At 40.6% G+C, this 5,903-nt stretch overlaps 1 protein-coding gene across 1 annotated transcript in view; it reads left to right on the plus strand.

The window, feature by feature from the left end:
* Window positions 1–4,574: 4,574 nt before the first annotated feature.
* The window catches only part of dmtf1 (cyclin D binding myb-like transcription factor 1), a 26,163-nt gene continuing 24,834 nt past the window's right edge, over window positions 4,575–5,903 (plus strand). Inside the window, exon 1 of the mRNA XM_063211752.1 lies at window positions 4,575–4,634. The gene's annotated coding sequence lies outside the window, so the exon portion shown is untranslated. The remainder of the gene's footprint in view (window positions 4,635–5,903) is intronic.

The raw sequence follows: 5,903 nt of genomic DNA on the forward strand, positions 1-5,903 counted from the left end.
CCAAACCTGTTCCATGGAAGCTACAGCACTAGCCTATGGGCAATTCCAGCGTTATGGGTGAGACATTTGGACTCAAAATGACAACTGACTCAGCTAGTTTTTATTCTTTCCCAGTAGGCCTATTACAAGTAGTGTTTGAACGTTTTAAAGACCTCCCATATTGGATTATATAAGTGATGGGGGGGAAATAATTCCCATAGTAGGGGCCTACATGTAGAGCCCAAGAAAATGCCAAAAAAGACATGCGTTATGGATGTGACAGAAAAAATACCCTGTTTCTCAGGTGACAACACATATTCATCAAAAGCCTATCCAAATGTAGATATTCATCTGATAAAAGAGTCTTAGTTGAACATGAAAATACCTTTGTTTTAAATATTGTGTATTTCATGCAGACTCTGGGGAAGAAACATCAGCGTTATGGATGTGACAAAATTTCATTATGGATGTGACGCATCTGAAATCCATATTTTATCTGCTCGAGGAATCTGATAACCCTTTGATTAGGCTATATTTAACAACTCAAGTTAGAACTATCTCTTAGAGGGAAGAACTTCAAAGTTCAAAAAGATCAAAGTTCAAAGTCCTTTATTTGCCATTTGTGCATAGACTACAGTAGTAGTCCAAGCACATAGGAACTCTTGTGCAGGCCCTCTGTGTCAATAAATAGATATAATTAAATAGGAAAAGAGGAAAAAGACAAAATACATTTAAAAGTGATAAAAAAAATCAAAGTGATCAAAAGAATTTAAAAAAGTGGTTCAAATGTTCTTTTTTGCCATCAGCCTCACTTTTGCTGGGAAGAAGCTGTTCAAAACCTTGCTTTTTTGGTGGGGATGCTGTCCGCTGTGTCGCCATTTGTAAGTGCAACGCTTGTGTTTGAGCAGAGAGTTAGCTGGATGGAGTGGGTCTTTAATGATTCTCTCTGATCTTCTCTGGCTGCGCTGTACATACATTATATGGAGTCCATGGAGGGAAGGATTGTGCCTATAATCCTCTCCGCAGTCTTGATTATTCGTTGCAGAGACTTCCTCTCAGCCTGAGTGATGTATTTCAACCTCGTGAGGTATGCGGATGACACCACACCTGGAAAACAACCACAACAACAGCAGTATCAGCCCTGAGGACTGTCAGCCCATCAGGAAAATGCCCTGTATGCCAGATCACCAGTCCAGCCCTGATCGGCACCTTGTGAAGTATGCGGATGACGCCTCACCTGTGGGTCAAATCACTTGTGGCTCTCATCAGGGCCGTAACCACAATCTCAGAAATAAAGGAACAGAACTCGTCGCTGTGGCAGTACCTTCAAGGGGAGTACCATTGTGTTGCTTGATTGGTACCCCAAAAAAGAGGTCAGTTTCTTGCAATGTCGACCAATGTGCACCTCTTTTTTTAGGTACCACCCAAAGCGACGCAATGGTACTCCCCTTGAGGGTACTGCCACAGGGACAAGTTCTGTACCTTTATTTCTGAGAGTGCAGACATTTTCAAATACCGAGGTCAAATACTGTGTGCTGTACTGCATACAGTACTGTAGCCTACATTTACAATGCTTCAAACACTTCAGTCAAACTGATTTGGTTTTCATGAATCACTGACTTGAGGATAAATGGGGGTGGCGTATACAGACTGAATTTATCATTGTTGATCATATATCGATTTTCATCATAGATACATTTTACATTACTGAAAAAAAATACAGAGGACATGACCTCTGTGTCCTCAATGGTAGTTACGGCCATGGCTCTCATCATCACCTGCACCACAGAGACATTCTCTTAAAGATACTATCAGAGACGGAGTCACAACAGAAAGTCAACAACATCTCTTCTAGTTGCTTCACCTCACATGAGCTCATCACATGCAGGCGTGTTATTACGATTGACGATTACAATTACTCAATTGAACCCGTAGCTGTTACCGGAAAGGGCTTGACACTGGCACATGCCAACCGTCCAAATGCTGGTAAAACTTGTCTGTGTCTAGTAATACTTTCAGCGTCACTTATAGCCAATTTGGCTGGCAGCTTATTCCTTGGTATGAAATATGCATCATAGTAGCCTATATTCTGTTGTTTGCCCCTTGTGTATCAATTGTTTGTATTTAAGTTCAAGAAAAAGCTTGAAAAAGTCATGATAAAGAAAAAAAAATCAATATAAAGTCTGTGGCTCGGGAAAACCACTAGCCACAGTGGCCTGTGGGTGAAAAAAAGTTAATGTCCAGCCCTGATACCGGGACACCTAATAGATTTACAGTAAAGGCCGCTGAATTTTGTGCTGCTCATTCTCTACGCAGCAGCGCTGTCATTGGTCAGTGGCCAGATGTTGGGTCAGTGTGGCCTCTCCGGCCTCTCTAGGGTCTCTTACTGGCGTTCTGCAGCAGGTTGTGGTCCCTGCGCCACATGGTCAGAAACTCTACCTCTGTCCTGTATTGTGTCTTGTTGTTGCCCTTGCTGATGAGACCCACAGGTACAGTATCATCAGTGGTGAAAGTAGTTTCCATGTCTTAACGGTGCTACATCCCCCCCAAATAAAATAAATAAATAAATTAATTAATTATAAAAATAAAATGCGTGTGTGTGTGTGTGTGTGTGTGTGTGTGTGTGGTTGGGGGGGGGGGGGATTCATATGGTTTTGAGGCAGAATGATAACTGAATGGCAATTCCAATAATAGAAAGAGTGCAAATAAAATAGGCGGCACATGTGCACTACAGGACTATACTTCAGGAGGAGTATATTGGGTATACTTTGAGATATTCTCTTCATATGGTATGGCACTTGAATGAAATGGCAGAGTGATGTGTTTATGTGTTTTCAACTTACTTTTTTCCCGCTCAAATGTGGGTTTTTTTTGTCAGCAGTAACCCTTTTCTTACCGGTGCTGCGCACCCCCTGAAAATGTTATACCGGTGCTATGCACCCCCTGCCACCCCCATACTTTCACTACTGAGTATCATAGCCTACAGGGCTTGACATTGACAACCGGCCAAAAATGGGTAAAACTACAGGAAAGGAAAAGTTCCCACACAGTGGAAGACATCCTGCCTCATTCCAGTTCCCAGAAAGTCACACCCCAAAGAACTGAATGATAACAGACCCGTTGCCCTCACCTCTCACATAATGAAGACATGCAAACGGGTGCTATGGCTTAACATACTCAAGCCCCAAATTCGTATTGTGGATGGTGTTTTAGGGTGCCATAGGTGCTATATATAATGTATATAATAGGATGCAATTGGTGGATTGTGTCAACATGCCATTGCTGTAGTATTGTGGATGGTGTTTTAGGGTGCCATAGGTGCTATATATAATGTATATAATAGGATGCAATTGGTGGATTGTGTCAACATGCCATTGCTGTAGTATTGTGGATGGTGTTTTAGGGTGCCATGTGCTATATATAATGTATATAATAGGATGCAATTGGTGGATTGTGTCAACATGCCATTGCTGTAGTGTAATGGAGGCTAACTAGCACAGAGTTGGCGTGGAACGTTGGTAAAAACCTCCCTCCGATAGCCTCATACAGTCTCGTGCCGTTGGGCCGAGAAACTAGTCTCTTGGCCCAGCGGTATCGTACTGTGTCTCCCATTGCCGGACCGTTGTAGTTGACGAGATCGCAGGTTCGATCCCCGAGGGGGGTGAACAGGTGCAAGATGACCTCCGTCACAGTAGTAGCCACCACTGCCCAAAAGTTTGCCTTTAAAGGGACACTGTGTGAGATTTTTAGTTGTTTATTTCCAGAATTCATGCTGCTCATTCACAAATGTTACCTTTTTCATGAATACTTACCACCACCATGAAATTCTAAGTATTCATTATGACTGGAAAAATTGCACTTTTCATAAAAGGGGGATCTTCTCCACCATGGTCCGCCATTTTGAAATTCCCAAAATAGCCATTTTTAGCTGCAAAAATCACTCTACTTGGACCATACCAGAAAATATTTGTTTATTACTTAGTAAACTTTCATGTAAAGATCAAATTTGGCAATAGGCAGCCCAGTTTCAATGAGCAGCATAGTTGCAGTACCTTTTTTGACCATTTCCCGCACAGTGTCCCTTTAAGTTCCTATAAGAATTAAGATGGGTTGTGTTTTGCTATTTCATGGATTTTAGCATACCCAAATGTCAGCTGGCGTGAAAGTGGGGTGAACATGGGTGTGGGATGATTTTTGAAATTTCAGGTTCTCTGCCATTGTGTGCAAATGCCATTGCATCACATGTCAAATTTGTATGTTATTTTCAAAATCTATGGTGTCTTTCACCAAATTAAGCAGAACTTTTGGAAATATTTTCATTACAGAAGAAATTATCTTGCTTTAAACATAACTGGTCAAGTTCAGAATCAACTCCCGGACCATTGGTAAAGCGGGACATGACTGCTGTTTTTATATGCATCACAACATGATAAAACAGATGGGTTTTTTTCTAGATTTGCATATGCCCAAATGTCTTCTGATTATGAAATGTTCCAATAACTATTTTTAGAAGTTTTCTTGCGCGTTTGCTCCACCGGAAGTTCATTTGAAGAAACACTGTTCATTTCCGGCCTCGGTAGAAAGAATTGTTTTCCTCCATCCTGGCATTTGTCTCCATCCTGGTCTCTCCGAAGTGCCCGGACCAAAAACAGGAAGTAAGTACCGAAATCAAACCCTAAAATTCACTTTCAGTTCGGGCTCACGCCGTGCAAATGTGCGGGTCTTTTTGGACTGCCCTGCAAATGCAGCTCATAAGAAACATAAAGCGCAGATTGTCAATCGACACAACAGGCATCGTGAACCTCAGCTGCCAAACGAACATGGCGTCTGTTTTTTCCTCTTACATTTAGCTTTGTAGTGAGCATGTCAAAATACCATGCTGCTAGTTAACTCATTTGTATGACGACTGCCTACCTCAGACGTGCAACTGTTTTCACCCTACTCGCTCGATGTGTGGGTTGGTTATGAATAAGAAATGCAGTAGCTGTGCTTTTGGTTTAAAATAAGTGTGCTGTAAATGTATTCCTTTTGCACAATGTTGTGAGAGCTGCTTCTTGGCTAAGTGAATGAGCTTAACTTCAGGCGCTGAGTCTATGCGACAGAATTCTGCTTCTGGTTGTGGGTTCCCCTATTCAAAGAATAGACTAGTTAAATTACTTCGAAATAAACTGTTCAGTAAAACCCACGAATATCTTGTTGATATTTCAAGTTGTCCATATATTTGAATGGCTACGTGTTTCAATTTAAAAACATTTGACAAATGTTAGAAAAGAATATCCATGCCATCTCACTGACTTCATGCTGCGACACAGAATTAGTCTACAAAAATTATAGTCGGCTAACCAAGAATATGATTGTTCAATAATGTTTTTGAAACTTATAAGTATGGCCATGGCCTCAGCATCCCATTCATACACACGATAGATAAGGACAATGGTAAGCTATACATTTGTTCTAGGCTATCACATTTTTGATTGGTAAAGTTGTCACGGTCAGCAAATTATTATTATTAGGCCTATTATTATTATTATTATTATTATTATTATTATTATTATTATTATTATTATTATTATTATTCTCGAGTCTCTATTCAATGTTTTAGTTGGCCCAACTGATACAGACCACAATTACAGATCATAAGGTGATGCCATTTATTACTGAAAGCGTCAGTTAAGTGTAGGCTAATGCTGTCACCTGGTAGCCAATATAAACAATAGAAAGTATTCAATTTAATTATGGGCACTGAACAATAACGGCAAATTTGGTATTTTTTTTATTTCCTAAGCACAGTATATTAAACAGTCCCAATGCATACAGTTTTGCTCTGACATGCAATGCTCTAATGCATGACCTTGACTTGAACTATATCCAGGCCCGTAATGGACTGTAGTTCAATAATAACATATCCATCGCAAAAGCCTGTT

This window comes from Engraulis encrasicolus, chromosome 12, assembly GCF_034702125.1.
Source record: "Engraulis encrasicolus isolate BLACKSEA-1 chromosome 12, IST_EnEncr_1.0, whole genome shotgun sequence".
In the NCBI taxonomy this organism is placed as follows: domain Eukaryota; kingdom Metazoa; phylum Chordata; class Actinopteri; order Clupeiformes; family Engraulidae; genus Engraulis; species Engraulis encrasicolus.